This window comes from Hippopotamus amphibius, chromosome 12 (assembly GCF_030028045.1).
Source record: "Hippopotamus amphibius kiboko isolate mHipAmp2 chromosome 12, mHipAmp2.hap2, whole genome shotgun sequence".
NCBI lineage: Eukaryota > Metazoa > Chordata > Mammalia > Artiodactyla > Hippopotamidae > Hippopotamus > Hippopotamus amphibius.
The window spans coordinates 22,050,010-22,068,060 of NC_080197.1; the positions used below are offsets into that span (position 1 = coordinate 22,050,010).

At 42.9% G+C, this 18,051-nt stretch overlaps 1 long non-coding RNA gene across 1 annotated transcript; it reads right to left on the reverse strand.

The window, feature by feature from the left end:
- Window positions 1–1,495: 1,495 nt before the first annotated feature.
- On the reverse strand, window positions 1,496–11,328 carry LOC130833715 (uncharacterized). The gene is made up of 3 exons (XR_009048533.1): window positions 10,981–11,328; window positions 4,574–4,653; window positions 1,496–1,780 (listed from the first exon to the last, which is right to left on the reverse strand). It is a non-coding gene; the product is annotated as an uncharacterized LOC130833715 (long non-coding RNA).
- Window positions 11,329–18,051: the final 6,723 nt, after the last annotated feature.

The following is an 18,051-nucleotide window of genomic DNA, read 5'->3' on the forward strand; positions in this document are numbered from 1 at the left end:
ATGAATCAGGTTGATATTAGTGATGATATGGCATCGTGCAAACAGATGCATATGTAAACAGGGAAGATATCTTCCGTTGAAACACCCGTGAGAATATTTACAAAAATTGACCATTGCTATACAGAAAATATCAGTACCTTTCCCCCAGATAGAAATAGTAGAGACTTCTTTGATCACCAAGTAATAAAACCAGAAATTAAAAAGTAAAAATGAGACAAAACCCCAACCACATGGAAAAATGAAAACCCCCTCCTCAAAATTTATTCATTTATTTTTTTATTGAAGTATAGTTGATTTATGATGTTGTATTAGTTATTGCTGTCCAGCAAAGTGATTCAGTTATACATATAGACACATTCTTTTTAAAAAGTATTCTTTTCCATTATGGTTTATAATAGGATCTTGAATGCAATTCTCTGTGCTATTCAGTAGGACCTTGTTGTTTATCCATTCTGCATATAAAAGCTTATATCTGCTAACCCCAACCACCCACTCCATCCCTCCCCCTCCCCCTTCCCCCTTGGCAACCACCAGTCTGTTCTCTATGTCCATAATGCTGTTTCTGTTTCATACACAGGTTCATTGTGTTATATTTTAGATTCCACATATAAGTGATATCACATGGTATTTGTCTTTCTCTTTCTGACTTACTCCACTTAGTATGATAATCTCTAGTCGCACTCCCTCCCCAAAATTTAAAACTACATTTGAGAACAAAAGAAAGTCAAAAATCACAAGTTCAAAACAGATTGAAAAAAAAAAAGATGAAAACACTGTGTCCAAAGCAGTGAGGTACAGCTAAAACCATTATGAGAGGAAAATTTCATCTTAAACACATATTTCTGAAAAAGGAAAAAGAAAGACAAATATAAATGAGTTAAGCATTCAACCCAGGAAGATACAAAATGAGCAACAAAATACATCTAAAGAAAGAAGGGCAGAATGAAGACAAGCAGAAATTAATGAGTCAAATACAAAAGTAGAATTGATAAATGCAAGAGCTGATTCATTGTGGAAAAAAACCCCACACAGTAAAACAGAGAAACCACTAGCCAGCCTAATCAAGGGGAAAAGACCACATACAGAGAAGACATAATTAGGATGAGAAATGAAAGATAAGCACGATAAGAGAACATTTTAATATGCATTTTTTAATTACATAAATAATGCACGGATACATAGGCATTAGAAATGAAAGTCAAAGAGGAAGGAAAAATAGAGTAAAAAGTTAAAGTCAGCTCAAGCTGCCAGAACAAAATATCACAGACTGGGTGGCTTAGACAACAGAATTTTTTTTTTTTTATAATTCTGGAGGCTGGAGGTCCAAGGTCAAGGTGCCCGCAGAGTTGGTTTCTTCTCAGGCCTCTCTCCTTGGGGTGCAGACGGCTGCCCTCTTGCTTGCTGTCTTTTCACATGGCCGCCCCTCCGTACACGAGCCCCTGGGGTCTCTTTGTATGTCCAAGTTTCCTCTTCTTCTTCTTTTAAACAACAAGACCTTTGTTTATTTATTTAAGATTGATTTTATTATTTATTTATTTATTTTATTTATTGGTGTTTTGGGCCTTTGTTGCTGCACACAGGCTTTCTCTAGTTGTGGCGAGTGGGAGTTACTCTTCGCTGTGGTGCGCGGGCTTCTCATTTGTGGTGGCTTCTCTTGTTGCAGAGCATGGGCTCTAGGCAGGCAGGCTTCAGTAGCTGCAGTGAGTGGGCTCACTAGTTGTAGCTGATGGTCTTAGTTGCTCCGTGGATCTTCCCAGCCCAGGAATCGAATCCACGTTCCCTGTATTGACAGGCAGATTCTTAACCACTGCACCACCAGGGAAGCCCTCCATATTTCCTCTTCTTATAAGGACACAGTCAGTTTTGATTAAGGCCCACCATAATTTTAACTTAATCACCCCATTAAAAGCCCCCATCTCCAAATACAGTCACATTCTGAGGTACAGAGGATGGGGTGGGATGTAGGGCTTTAGTGTATGAATCTGGGGGGAACACAGTTCAGCCCATAACATCCTCTCTCCCTTTTCCCCACTCAAGTTCCACTTCTCTCCCAGAAGTAACATGATTAACCAGACCCTCCAGGACATTTGTGGGGCCCAGGATAAGAGTCAAACCAGAGCCCACACACCATATATCTACATATTTTTTGTAAATCCAGCTAACAAACAATTAAATAGAAATGTTCAGACTTCCTAGGTGGCGCAGTGGGTAAGAATCCGTCTGCCAATGCAGGGGACACGGGTTCGAGCCCTGCTCTGGGAAGATTCCACATGCTGCGGAGCAACTAAGCCCATGCACCACAACTATTGAGCCTGTGCTCTAGAGCCCGTGAGCCACAACTGTTGAGCCCATTGTGCTGCAACTATTAAAGCCCACGCGCCTAGAGCCCGTGCTCCACAATGAAAGAAGCCACTACAATGAGGAGCCCGCGCATCACAATGAAGAGTAGTCCCCACTCGCATCAACTAGAGAAAGCCCAGGTGCAGCAATGAAGACCCAATGCAGCCAATAAATAAAATTAATTAATTAATTAATTTAATAGTTTTAATAAATATAATTAATTAATTTTAATAGTTTTAATAAATATAATTAATTAATTAATTAAAAAATAAAATAAAAAGTAGGCACATATTGTACGTCAGTTATATCTCAATAAAAAACAAGTTCTAAAAAAAAAAAAAAAGAAATGTTCTATCCTCCTACCTGGACAAATATACCTTCATATTGACCCGGGAAAGCAGGTTTGGATTTAGAATTCCTGGACTCTCAAGAGTTTCTCCCCAGAATGTGGTAGTAGCGCATCCCTCCTCTTCCCTTGCCTGGCTCAGTCTACATCATCAGGGCTTCATGCATATATAGATAGAGACTCCAGCCTGCACATCCAGGCTGCTCCACATGCCCCTCCAGCAGTGCCCCTGGGTTACTGGCTTGGCCTAACAGTGGTCACAGCAGTGGTGCACCCCATCCTCAGGAGGATGGACCTGGGCCGAGGTCCCCACAGACTCTGGAAGGAATGCCGGAGTCTCAAGAACAGGAAGACCGGTCTAGAAGGAAGGCTCAGGCTTTAGATGGGTGTGTCCCCTATGGAGGTGGTGCATCTGGAGGGAGAATGAGCAGCCCCATTAAAGAGCAAGCCCAAGGGAGAGGTCCTTCTTGTTCAGGTCTAAGGGGAACACTGCTGCAACTAGATAATACTGGGTATCTTTTCAGACTACGTCTATTTTAAATATAAAGAGGAGATTCTAATTCCAAAAGAAAAGCTTGTTTTTTAAAAAATGGACTCTCTCTTTTTCTGAGACGTGCTTTCTCCCTTCCCATTCTGTTTTGTAGATCTTTCCATGTCAGTGTAGACATCTACTTTATTCTCTTTAATTGTTGCATGACATTATACAGTATAAAGATAAGGGGGAGGGAATACGGGGATATGTGTATAAAAACAGATGATTGAACTTGGTGTACCCCCAAAAAAATAATAAAAAAAAAATAAAGATAAGGGGGAAATTATGAAAGCCTATTTAACACAATGCAATGTTAATCTTCTTGAAAATTAGGATGATTTAAAACCAAAATAAATTTAAAAAATAAAAATTACCAAGATTGGCTTGTGAAGAAATAGAAAACCTGAATAGACTAATAACTACAGAAGTAGCTGAGGAAGTTGTCCAAGACAACCCCACGGTTTCATTCAAATCTGCAAGTGACAGGTAATTCCAAAGCTCATCAAACTCTTCCAGAGCAAAGAGAAAGAAGGAAACTGCCTGGTGATTTTTTTTTGAAGGGTATCAGTATTGCTATGGATTAAATTTTGTCCTGCCTCCAAATTCATATATTGAAGCTCTAACTCCCAATGTGATGGTATCATGAAGTGGGGCCTTTGGGAGGTGGCTAGGTTTAGATGAGGTCGTGAGGGTGGAGCCCTCATGATGGGGTCAGTGCCCTTATAATGTCCTGAGAGACATCTCCCTTTCTCTTTGCTATGTTAAGACACAACCAGAAGATGACCATCTGTAAGCCAGGAATTGGACCCTAACCAGGAACCAAGTTGGTGGGACCTTGATCTTAGACTTCTCAGCCTCCAGAACTGTGAGACGTAAGTTTCTGTTGTTAAAGCTACCCCATCTATGGTGTTTTGTTATAGCAGCCTGAGCTGCCTAAGACAAATACCAAAACCTGAGAAAGCAGCAAAAAGAAATTCACGGACTAATTTAATCAATGAATATTGAAGAAGAACTTCCTCATGAAAGATTTAGAGGTAGAATCCAGTAATATAGTTAAAGAATAAAAAACTATAGTCAAATGGTGGGAGGTTGACACACAGAAATCAGTCATGTCAGTCATACTCTCTATATTATCAATGAACTATTGGAATCGGAAATTAAAAACACAATACCATCTATAATAGCTCTAAAAAATGCAATACTTAGGTATAAATCTAACAAAATATATGCAGGATCTGTATGATAAAAGCAATAAAATGTTATGAAATCAAAGACTTCAATAAATGGAGAGGCAGGCTGTGTTCGCAGATTGGATGGTTCAACATAATAAAGATGACACTTCTCCCCAAACTTACCTATATGTTTAACATAATTCTTATCCAAGTTCCAGCAGGAATTTTTGTAAATACAGACAAGCTGATTCCAAAAGGTATACCTAAAGGCAAAGGAGCTAGAATAGTTAAAACATTTCAAAATGAAGAATAAATTTAGAGGAATCTCACTACCTGATTTTAGTACTTATTATGTAGCTGCAGTAATCAAGACAGTGGCATTGGTCCAGAAATAGACACAAGTTGGTCAACAGATTTTTTTTTTTTTTTTGGCCACACTGTAGGATTTTTAGTGGGATTTTTTGGGATTTTTAGTTCCCCCACCAGGGATCGAACTTGGGCCCTAGGCGGTGAGAACACGGACTCCTAACCATTGGACCACCAGGGGATTCCCTATCAACAGATTCTTGACAAAGGTGCAAAAGCAACTCAGTGGAGAAAGGATAGTCCTTTCCACAAGTAGTACTGGCACAATTGGACTTAAAAAGGCAAAAATAATAAACCTCAGCCCAAACTGTACACTGTATGCAAAAATTAACTTAAAATGAGTCATAGATATAAATATTTGCATAAAATGCAAAACTACAAAGCTTTTACAAGGATATACAGGAATTGGGACTTCCCTGGTGGCGCAGTGGTTAAGAATCTGCCTGCCAATGCACGGGACACTGGTTCGATCCCTGGTCCAGGAAGATTCCACATGCGGTGGAGCAACTAAACCTGGGCACCACAACTACTAAGCCTGCACTCTAGAGCCCTAGAGCCGCAACTACTGAGCCCACGTGCCACAATTACTGACGCCTGTGAGCCTAGAATCCGGCACTGCAATGAAAAGAAGACCCTGCTCGCGGCAACTACAGAAAGACTGTGCACAGCAACAAAGACCCAATGCATCCAATAAATAAGTAAATAAATTTATCAAAAAAAAAGAGAGAGAGAATATAGGAGAAAAATTTCATGACCTTGGGCTTGGTGAAGAGTTCTTAGACATGACATCAAAAGCACAAGCCATAGAAGAAAAATAATTGATAAGTTGGACTTCATCAAAATTAAAAACTTTTGATCTGTGAAAGATCCCGTTAAGAAAATGAAGAGACAAGCCACAAGAAAATGAAAAGATATGCAAATCGCATATCTGACAAAAGACTTGAATCCAGAATATACAAAGCATTTTCTAAGCTCAACATTAAGATAACAATTCAATTAGTGTAAAGGATTTGAACAGATGCTTCATTGAAGAAGATATAAAGATGGTAAATAAGCACATGAAAGATGTTCAACATCATTGACCATTAGGAAAATGCAAATTAAAGACACAAGATGCCATTACACACCTATTAAGATGGCTGCAATTAAAATACTGACAATACCAAGTGCTGGTGAGCACAAATTTTTGTATAGCCCTGACTCTTAGGACCATGGTGATGTTTCATATACCCAGTAAGCAAATAAATACCAAAAGCCAACCAGGATATGAGGAATAAACCCAAAATGGCATACAAAGAACAGCAAGTGAAACTATGTTACAACTGAATAGGATAACCTCGCTGAAAAATAAAAGAACTAACCTAAGTAACTTTGAAAAATAGTTTTTTGACTGGTTACTGTAGGGTTACAGACAAAAAGAAGGGCACACAAATAGTATACTCTATTTAATAAATATACTGTATTTATTTACAGAGTATATAGAGTATACGAATATTGAACCAAGAAGTACAAGGGTGTGTCAAAAATGATCTGCACTCTGGCTGTAGAATTTATTTTAATTACCTTTAAAAAAGACAAATACATCACCTTTCGACATAATCTCCTTGCTTTTCAGTGCACTTTGTCCATCTGTAAATGAGCTTTCGTATTCCCTCATTAAAAAATGTTTTAGGCTGAGCTGTGAGCCATGAATGTCCCGTTGTCTTCATGTCTTCATCAGAAGTGAATCTGGCTCCTTCTTGATGGCTAACACTTGTGCGACCTTCCTTGAATTTCTGTATCCGTTCACACACACCTCTTTGCCACAAAACACTTTCTCCATACTGCACACAGTCTTTGATAAATAATGGCATCAGGTACACCCTCAGACCACAAAGAAACACATCACTGCAAGCTGCTCTTCTTTCATGCGAATCACAAGTGGGGCATCCATTTTTGCTTGTACCTCAGTTACAAAAGAACTGATGTAACACGTGCACACCTGCACAGCAGTGACTGTGGAGACACTAGCCTTGAACGGAAAGTGCTGATAAAACAGTGCTGCCAATAGAAGTTTTAATATAACCGGAGTGCAGATAATTTTTCACTCACCCTCATACATATGCTGTGGATAACAAGAGCCAGATATTTCACTGTCAAAAAAGAAATTAGAAATAAAGAAATTGCTAGAATGAAGCCTGTGTGGTGTTGGACTGGAATCAGGAATATAAGTATGAACATAAGTTTTTAATATATTTATAGATGGATAAACATAGAAATAAATATGGACATGTATGAATGTGTTGGTCTACCCATGTGTATTTCCTAGTTCTGTCTTCTCAGAAGGCACTGGCAACTCAGTAGCAACGAGCACATCTAGAGATGCAGTGCCCAGATCGTGGTTTCTAAACATCAGTTTCCTATATGTGTAAAAAAACTAAAGTTTCTAGGGGAAATATTTAATTCCAGAGCTTGGGCAGGAAAAGTAAAACATAAGCCTGGAGCATACTATGGCGTTAGAGAGTAAGGAAGTGCTCAGAAGACGATGGGGTTGTAGTGAAAGGGCACAGGAACCGACCTGAAGTCATTCCTAATGGCTTAAAGCTGGGACTATTTGAGCAATGAAATGAAGATTGGATTGTAACCCTGTTCTATTTTCTCCCATAACCATTACCATTTCTTAACCCAGTATATAATTAACTTATTATGTTTTTGTTTACGGCCTCTCTCTCCGCACTCAAGTATAAGCTTTACAGAGGTGAGGGTTTTGGGGTCTGTTTTGTTTATGGATATATCCCACCTGGCATACTCAATAAATATTTGTGGCTACCGGCACAGAGATTGGGGAAACTGAATGTTCTAATGGAAGCAAAAAGAATGTTTCAAAATAATTGGACAGCAAACATTGGCAGCTACCACCATCAGATTCTCTGCCTCAGCACACCTGAGACTCACGGGCGGGCAGGCATGGTCCTGAGGAAGCTGAGTAGTCTGGGACATTCTCCCCAGCAAAGAACAGGGCCACCTGGGAGGCCATCTCCCAGGGAACACTGGAAGATTTTCCTCTCAAAAGCATACTTGGAACAGTTGTGCTTCTTCTGCAAACTTAGTGAGAAGCTGACTTTTGCATGGCTAATTAAAAACCCATTGGTGGGACTTCCCTGGTGGTCCAGTAGCTGACTCCGCACTCCCAATGCAGGGGGCCCCGGTTTGATCCCTGGTCAGGGAACTAGATCCCACATGCTACAACTAAGAGTTCACATGCCGCAACCAAAAAAAAAAAAAAGATCCACATGCCACAACTAAAGATCCTGCATGCTGCAGCGAAGACCAAAGATCCTATGTGCCACAACTAAGACCCAGTGCAGCCAAATAAGTAAATAAATAAATAATAATAAAAAACCCAGGGACTTCCCTGGTGGCGCAGTGGTTAAGAATCCGCCTGCCAATGCAGGGGACACAGGTTCAAGCCCTGCCCTGGGAAGATTCCACATGCCACAGAGCAACTAAGCCCGTGCGCCACAACTATTGAGCTTGTGCTCTAGAGCCCGAGAGCCACAACTACTGAGCCTGCGTGCCACAACTACTGAAGCCTGTGCGGCTAAAGCCTGTGCTCTGCAACAAGAGAAACCACCACACTGAGAAGCCTGTGCACCACAATGAAGAGTAGCCCCCACTCGCAGCAACTAGAGAAAGCCTGTGTGCAGCAAAGAAGACCCAATGCAGCCAATAAATAAATAAAATAAATAAATAAATTTATAAGAAAAACAAAAATAAAAACTCATTGGTATCTTTTTCTCAGCTAAAGCCCTCCCATTCTTGTGAGGTTGACATTAGGTGCCCATTTTATGGATAAGGGGAAAGAAGCATGGAGAAGGTAAGTGTGTTAGTTTCCTAGGGCTGCTGCAAAAAAGTACAGCAAACTGGGTGTCTTGAAACAACAGAAATTTATTGTCTCACGGTTCTGGAGGCCAGAAGTCTGAAATCAAGTCATGGGTGGGGCCGTGCTTCCTCTGAGAGTCTGGGTAGAATCCTTCTTTACCTCTTCTTAGTTTCTGGTGGCCTCAAACATTTTTTGTCTTGAAACTGCATGTCTGATCTCTGCCTCTGTCATTTTGTCTCTCGGTAGGTGTCTGTCTCTATGGTGGGTGTCTCTATGGTGGGTGTCTGTCTCTATGTCCAAATTTATGAGGACACCAGTCATATTGGGTTAGGGACCACCTGAAGGACCTCATTTTAATTTGATTATCTCTATCAAGACCCTGTTTCCAAATAAAGTCACATTTTGAAGTACTGGAGGTTAGGACTTCGTGATATCTGTTTTGGAGGACACAATTCAACACATACAGGTAATACTGGATCATGGACTATTAGAGCTAAAAGAGACTTTTTCTGTTGCAGCCACCCCACTCTATACTCTCTCTCTGCGTGACCTTAACCATGCTCAGGCTCTCCTAAAGTGGAAAGTCACCAACGAAATTCACCAAAATATTAACCACACTAATCCCCACAGCCCTTGATGATCCTCTAAAATGTAGGCCTTTCAGGTCCTCTCTTGTTTCCTGCTGACTTGGGTTTCCACCCTCCTGACTTAACATTTCACAGCTCATCTGTCTCCCGAGTACCCTCTGGAGCCCCAACAGAGAGCTTAGACCCGTCAGAAAGAGTGAGAACCGGGTGAGATATTCTTTGGGGAGCTCTGTGATCTGAACAGGAGTGATATGAGAGGGAAATGCAGGGGCACTGAGCGTGTGCAGCACAGGAGAGGCAAAGATACAGAGGCAATTAACAGCACACTCTAAACTGGAGGAGCTATGTGAAAAGGGCCTGGGGCAGCCCATAGCTGGGGAAAAGCCTGGAAAATTAGGTTAAGTGACAAGAGACTTCAAATCAAATCACCAGATACATATTAAGTGCCTGACTCAGTACTGCAATGAGCCACGGGTGGTACAAAGTCATATAATATCTGTTTCTTGCCCTCAAGGAAAGTATAATCTACTTACAGAGGTTAGACATAAAACTCAGGAGAAGTTAGATAACAAAATATTTAAATAGCAGTTCACTGTGCCTCACAACCAATTGCTAAATGAACTGTAGAGCTGATGAGAAGCTTTTAGAATTCTGCGTCAGGAGAGAGACTATTTGGTTATTTATGGTCTAGGTAGGTGCATATTTTCTTGCTGGGGAAAACAAAGGGTTAACTGAACAGGGCAAATCAATGAAACTAAGAGCTGATGTTTTACAGAGATCAATGATAAAAAAAAGGAGACAAAAAAAAAAGGAGATGCAAATATAATCAGAAATGAAAGAGGAGACATTACAACTGATGACACAGAAATAAAAAGGATGATAAGAGACTACTATGAACAATTGTATGCCAACAAATTGGGTAAGCTAGAAGAAACGGAAACATTCCTAGAAACATACAACCAACAAAGGTTGAATCATGAAGAAACAGAAAATCTGAGCAGACCTGTAACTAGTAAGGAGATTGAATCAGTAATCAAAAACTCCCCCAGGGCTTCCTAGGTGGTGCAGTGGTTAAGAATCTGCCTGCCAATGCAGGGGACACAGGTTTGATCCCTGCTCCAGGAAGATCCCACATGCCAGGGAGCAACTAAGCCCGTGTGCCAAAAAAAAAAAAAAAAAAAAAAAAAAACTCCCCCAAAAGAAAAGCTCAGGACCAGATGGATTCACTGAGAATTCTACCAAACATTTAAAGAAGAATGAATACCAATACCTCTCAAACTCTTGCAAAATATTAAAGAGGAGGAATACTTCCAAACTCAGTTTACGAGGCCAGTGGTACCCAGGTGTCAAAGTCAGACAAAGACAGTACAAGAAAAGAACGCTACAGGCCAATATCTCTGATGACTATAGATGTAAAAAATCCTCAACAAAATACCAGCAAATCAAATCCAACAGCACATTAAAATGATCATACAACATGACCAAGTGGGATTTACCTGTGGGGGGCAAGGATGGTTCAACATATGCAGATCACACACCACATTAAAAGAATGAAGGATAAAAATCACATGACTATCTCAATAGATGCAGAAAAAGCATCTGACAAAATTCAACACCCTTTCATGATAAAACACTCAACAAACTAGAAGAAGGAAGTGACCTCAACCTAATAAAGCCCATATGTGAAAAGCCCACCACAAACATCATACTCAGTGGTGAAACCCTGAAAGCTTTTCCTCTAAGATTAGGAATAAGGCAAGGACGCCCACTATTACCACTTCTACTCAGCTTAGTCCTGGAAGTCCGTGACACAGCAATCATTCAGGGATCCGGGCTGCTGGAGGCTCTGTCATCTTCAGTACATTTATCTCCAGTTACCTCAGGTGTCAACATTCTGCTGGGGGAGGGGAGAGAAAGAGAGAGAGAGTGAAACTCATACGGGGGTGTTTATGGGCACACATCATTTCTGCCCACATTCCATTTGCTCAAGCTCAGCTACACGGTCACATCTAACTGCAAGGGAAACTTAGCTGTGTGCCCAGGAAGGAAGAGAAATGGATTCGTGACTAGCTCTCTAGTCAGAGTCTTTCACACCTGCTCTTTTTCTGCTGAGGGAACTTGGGCTCAGGGAGGTCCTAGGTCACAGTGAGTAGAGAAATTGAGAGAGACCATCTATATATAGCTGATGGAGCAAAAAACAGATGTGTGAACATAATACCTGAAGTTATAAATTGACCAACAGAGAAGCCAAAAATATGAAGTTACATAACTATTTTGAGAGAGAGGGACTGTAAGTGGGGCAAGTTAATGACCTTCATCCTCATGAAGTCAGTAATTTTTTTAAATATTGGTAAATCAAAAAAAAAAAAAAAAGAGAGAGAGCGAGAGAGAGAAATAGGAACACTACTTGATATTTGGAAGTATCCAGAACTAAAAACAGAAGTCTTAAGGAATTAAAATTTTTTCCCTCTGAGACCATTGCTGCTTATCATGGACCCTTTTGTACATTTTTTTTGTTCTTTTTTAAATTTAATTTTTATTTTATATTGGAGTATAGTTGATTTACAATGTGTTAATTTCAAGTGTACAACAGTGATTCAGTTATACATACACATATATCCATTCTTTTTCAGATTCTTTTCTCATATAGGTTGTTACAGAATATTTTAAAAAATATTTATTTATTTATTTGGCTGTGCCTGGTCTTAGTTGCAGCATGGGAACTCTTAGTTGTGGCAGGTAGGATCTAGTTCCCCAATCAGGGATCGAACCCAGGCCCCCTGCATGGGGAGCGTGACACCTTAGCCACTGGACCACTAGGGAAGCCCCTATTACAGAATACTGAGTAGAGTTCCCTGGGCTATACAGTAGGTCCTTATGGATTATCCATGTTTGACATTGAATTTTTAAAAGCATGTGCCTAAATTACTTTGATTGACATCTTAAAATTTTTATTTTTCAAAAGTAATATTCGATTGTGTAAAAAAAATCCAAACAGTAAAAATGGCCCAAGAAGGAAAATAAAAACTTACCAACCTAATGAACGCTTTATTTCCACTCTTCGGAGGTAAACTCTGTTTCCAGTATCTTGGATAACCTCCTAGAAACTTTCTGTATACATGTAAGCATGCATGTGTCTATATCATCTTAAATAAAAGGAGATGATACTGTAGCTACTGTTCCATAGCTTACAATTTCCACTTAGTGATGCCTTGACGTCTTTTCATGTCTGCTCATATAGTCATCGTTCTCCATGACTGTATAGAATTCCGTTGTGTGGATGCATCATAATTTATCTGTTCACCTTTATCGAGGGCCACATGGGTTGCTTTCAGTTTTTGTTTTGTTGTCTTTGGTTATTGTTTTGCTCTCACAAACACTGCCACCATGAATAGCCCATACAGCTCTGGTATAGTAGATGAATAAACTCAGAAAAATTTAACTTGTTTTATGGGGAGCCTATGTAATCAAAGACACTATAAGAAGTCTCATAAATACAGACTGACTCATCTTATGTATCCTTCTTTGCATATATGCAGAAAAGTGTACAAATAGTAAGTGTGCAGATAGATCAATGTTCACAAAGCCAACTCGCCCACACAACCAGCCCATGGCTCGAGAAGCAGAACGTTACCAGCGCCCCAGGAGCCCCTCATGTTCTTTTCTAATCAGTCCTCCTCCCCGGCAGCATGAGCCCTCTCCTGACTTTCGCTTCCATGAGTTACACTCGCCTGCTTTTGAACTGTGTGTCTACGGACTCATACAGCAGGTACCCTTTTGTGTCAGGTTTCTTTTACTCGGCATTCTGTTTGTGGGATGCATCCTTGTTACTGTATACAGTTGAAGTTCTTTTGTGCTCATTGCTGCTTAATATTTTGTTATGCGAATATTCCACCATGGATCCATCCACTACTGTTGGATATGTGGGTTATTTTTGGTTAAGATGAAGCATGTATATGAACACACCCGTATGCGTCTTTGGTGAACGTAAGTGGGCATTTCAGGTGGGTGTGTGATTGCTGGGTCATGGGGCACATCCATGTTCAGCTACAGCAGATCCTTCCAGTGGTTGTACCAATTTACACTCCACTTGGCAGTGGACAAGTATTCCAGTTACTCAACATTCGTGCTAACACCTGAATTTTGTCAGGGGGAGTTCTTCGAGAGCCACTCTTGATTGAACCTCAGGTCCTAGAAAGCTAGCTGGGGGTGGAGGGGTGGGGCTGAAAGAAAGCTGGGCTTGATTGGGTCTGGGGGATGCCGGTGATGGCTCTGGGACTATCCCTGAACCCCAAGAAGAGATGGCAGTGGTGAGAGCATCCTTTTAAAAACAGCCTACCTATCCCTGGGGTTTCCGATGATAAGTCTGCACTAAGGGCCCCATGAGATCACTTGAGGTGGGAGGAAGTCCTTCTCTAAGGGATGGTGGGAATCCAGCTCTGGGTTCGTCAGCAGCGTCACATGGGAAATCACTTTAGTGGCCCATAAAGCAGCCATCTATTCTCTGAGGGCTGGGAGAAGCAGGCTCAGGTAGATGTGCTCTGAGGACGTTTATTTACCATATTTTAGGGGAAATCCTCAGGACACCTTGACAAGCAGGCTCAGGTAGATGTGCTCTGAGGACATTTATTTATCATATTTTAGGGGAAATCCTCAGGACACCTGGGTGCAGCCCCCTAATCCCGTCAGCTGGAGGTGGGTTTCAAGCCTGTAGTTAGGGAAACAGATCAGAATCTCAGAAGAGAGGTCTGGACCAAAGACATATACATGGGGGTCATGGCAACCACTGATGGTCTTCAAATCCTTGGAGGCGGAAACCTCCTTCCTGCTTATGTTAACCAGAGTGGGTTCTGAAGTTTACAGTTAGGGATCCTGGCCAGTACAGGACCTGTAGCAGCAAAAAGAGCAGCTCTGAGGATGAGTCGGGGGCCAGGAGGTGGGGGCCCCCCAGGCCTGGCCAGGCCACAGAGAACACATCAGTGTCACTGGCCTCGTGTTCAGTGTCTGAGGCCAGCAGTGTGTCAGAGCCAGAGAACACAAGATCCCTTGTGAAGTTAGAGGTAGCTCAGTCACAAGACCACCCTCACCTCTGATACCAGCTGCAAGTTTGAGGGTCCCCAAGACCACCCATAAGTTCTATAATTGGCTAAAAGGACTCCAGAACTCATGGAATTATGTTACACTCCTGGTTACAGTTTGTTAAAAGGAAAGGATACCAATTAAAGTCAGCCAGTGGAAGAGGGGCAGAGAACAGAGTCCAGGAAAGTTCCAAACACTGAGCTTCCAATTGGCCACTCCCTGTGGATCGTGGGTGGCCTTACTTTCTCAGTATCACAGTGTGACGATATGCACAGTGTTGGCAACTGGAGATGCTCACCCAAGCCTTGGTGTCCAGTCTTTAGTGGGGCTCCATCCATAGGTGTGGTTGACTACCCACGTGGCTGACCCTCATCTACAGCCCCTTTGGAGGCCCAGATGGTACCATGTGACCCAAAGCCCCCACCATAGATCACACAGTCAACTGTCTAGAATGTCCAATGCCCCCAGGTAGACAAGACACTCTTATCAGGCAGGACTTCCCAAGGGTTTAGAGATGACTTCTCAGGGGCTGAGGGCAAAGACCAGCTCTCTCTCTGAGCCAAGCTGAATTCTTTACTACATAAGCCTCCCCACGCCATTGCTGTGATACCATGTAAGCCCCCTCCCCTATACGCGGGGCCGGGGGCGGGGTGTGGAGGATGAAAGAGGAGAGACTGAGAGCAAATACCCAATCGCTAAATTGTTGGAAGAGTCTCTTTAAATGATTGGATTGCATTTCTGGGCATTTATTTCATGGGTGTACCTGCTCCTATACGTGTATGGATGCTTGAATAAGAGACGGTGGATGGGTAAAGTTATTCACTGTAGTACTATTTATTGTTAAGAGTTCAGCTGAGCTGGAGAAAGCTGGGCTGCCCGGTGTCAGAGGAGGTGATTAAAGCAACAACAAATCAAAATGAAAGCCACAGTGAAGCCTTTAGTCACTCACTCCAATAGTATAAGAGGCTCAAGCCAGAGAAAGCACCGACAACCCAGCCAGTTCCCTTTCCCCCATGGGACAGCATGTGGGTGGGTCAGGTGGCTCAGTGCAGATGCTGGAGTTGTCTCACTGGATCATCTCCTCAAACGGGAGCCTCTGGCAAGTTTCTGGACTCTGAGCTAGTGATGGGGGGAGGGGAGAAGGGCTGGGAGTGGAAAGGCACTGAGTGTGAATCATTATGGGGAAAATGTCTTCAATGTTCCCCCCTTCTCTCCCTGATAGAGTCCTTGGCAGAGGCATCTGAAGACCTCTGCCCAGGGCCTCAGGTAAAGAGACTCAGGAACGTTTCTGGGCTAAGAATGCAAATATGTGAAGCGTGTGACCGGCCAGGGTGCCTGAGTCCTCGACAGCATCTCCCCTCAGAGACCACAGGGCATTATCTGGGCGCCAAGACTGGGCTGGGGAGGGCTGTTTTCCTCCACGGGTCCTGTCAGGGAAAGCCTTCGTAACTGCCTATGGTCAGGCCTCAGAAATCACACATAAGTTTTTGGTTAAAATGCTGGATGTCCGTTACAATAAGGAGCTGGACTTCTCATGTATAAAAGCCAAATATTGGAAACAACCTAAGGACCCATTCGTAGTGGGTTGATTAAAAAATTGTGGTCCATCCCCACCAGGAAATCCGATGCATCTGTAAGAAAGAGGAAGTTGTCTTGTACGTACACAAGTGTGAAGGGCAGAGGGGGAGAGAGAGTTTGTAGCCAGGAGGAGCATCGCCAAGGTGGCATCTTAGTTTGTGTTGGGGGCGGGGGGAGGTCTCTGGCACAATGACTATCAATAATTCTTCTATAGTCTCTCGATGGTTCTTTGATAGCCCAGAGTTCTGACCATTAATATCAGAATGTGCTGTCCTGAGGCCAGTCCTCCTGTACGGTCTGAGCTGTTGAGGATACTTGCATGTCCATAGTCAGGTTTCAGGGTGTCAGAACCTGCCAGAGGTCCCCAGGGCCAGCAGTGGTTGTCCTGGAGCTACCCCAGCAAGATGTGATGACACTCTAACTTGAGGTTTTGTTACTGAACGAATGTGTTTAGTCTCACTGGGTAGGAATGGCCTTTCCTTGCTTTATGAATGAGAAATATTTTGTTCTTTCACAAAGTGTTTTTTCCCGTTTCACAGCAAACCTGGTTGCCCCATACTCATCAAGTACATGGCTGGGCTTCCAAGAGTCCTTTCTTGGAGCCATCCCCTGGAGTGTCCTAGAGTGTTCTAGAATGCTCTGAAATGAAGGCTTGCTTGCGAACTAGGCTGAGTTTCTTAAATATATGCAGAAGAGACCAACCCATGGCTTTTCCAGGCAATGCGGCAAACAGTCTCATATCACGTCCAGAATTTTGAGCTGGTGAGTTCCTACCCCATTGTAAGACCATGTGCAGGCCCCTCCCATCTTACCAATCAGCACATGCCAACCAGAGTTCTACTTGCTGGCACTGGCATTGCTTTGCCTGAGAGGTTTCTATGGCTGCCAAAGCCTGCTCTGCCCAGACTAGAAGAATGAGAGAACTGAAGTCCCTAGGAGCTCCCCACAGCCAGTGACTGATGGGAAATGATGTATCAGAATCCCAGCAATGTTAGCACTTGGGTGGATACCCTGAGGAGTGTTCTACACTGGCTCCCAGTTTCCCCAGTGGGATTAAGGTGGTAGCTGGTTTGATCATGAACCCTTTAAAGCCTGCCTTCCCTTCCCCATCGCATTTTCTCTCCTCCACTGGTTACATCCTTGGGACCCTCATCCCAATAAACTACCTGTACCCACCTCCTTGTCTCTGAGTCTGCTTCTGTGGAGCCCAAAGGAGGGCAGGTGATAATCTCATAGCTGTTTACCAGGACCTGGTTATGTCCTATCCTCCCCCCACCCCCAGAAGCTGGATGTGAACCCACTGGGGCCCTAGTCACCCTGCAAGGAGGGATTCCCAGCAAACTTGACAGGGGACTGCACTGAGGCTTTAGAGAGACCTTGCCCAGGGGCCCAAAGCAAGTAAGTTGGAATCAAGACTGGCTCTTTTCACTGTGAGGTCATGTTCTGAAAAGCAGACATAGGAACTGGGTCTGTGCTGCCTCTAGTTCCCCTGTTTGACCAGCTCAGTGCCTGCAAACAGGAGATGCTCCGTCAGTAAACAGGTCCAGCCAATAAATATTGAATCCCCCACTGGGGTTAAATAAGTCCTTTCACATGGATTACCTAATAGCATCATTACAACAGTCCTAGGACAGGGCTACTATTATTATCATCCTTATTTTACAGGATAAAGTGGGGGAAAGGGGGAAAGGGACCGGTCCAAGGCCACATGGCCAGCGCTGGATGAAGCCAAGCCCTTCACCGTCCATCACAGGATGGATGGTGGTGGCAGACAAGTGAACGGAAGGGATGAGGCGAAGCCACGGGTTACCCTGCCGCCAGCCGGCTGACAGCGCATCGTCCCATCTGGGAACGCATCTCTGTCACACACAGAGTAAATGGGTCTATTCCCTGTGAATTATCTGCTAGCTGGCAGCTCCATCCATCTGCTCATTAACACAATTAAAAAAATATCCAACGAGTCTTCTGATTCCCAGTCCCCGGGGGCCCAACTACGTAACTTGGAAATGACTCCCCAGTAAAGTCTGATCAAAGGCTGGTTGTTCAGTAATTAGAAATCACGGCCTCTTCCTTCAGGCTTGGGCTCATAAACAACAGTTGGGTGAGCTTTTTATTTGGGTTGGACCCAAAACCTAGATGGATCCATTTCCTCCTAATTTACACCCGTTTCAATGGGGAAAGCAGCAGGA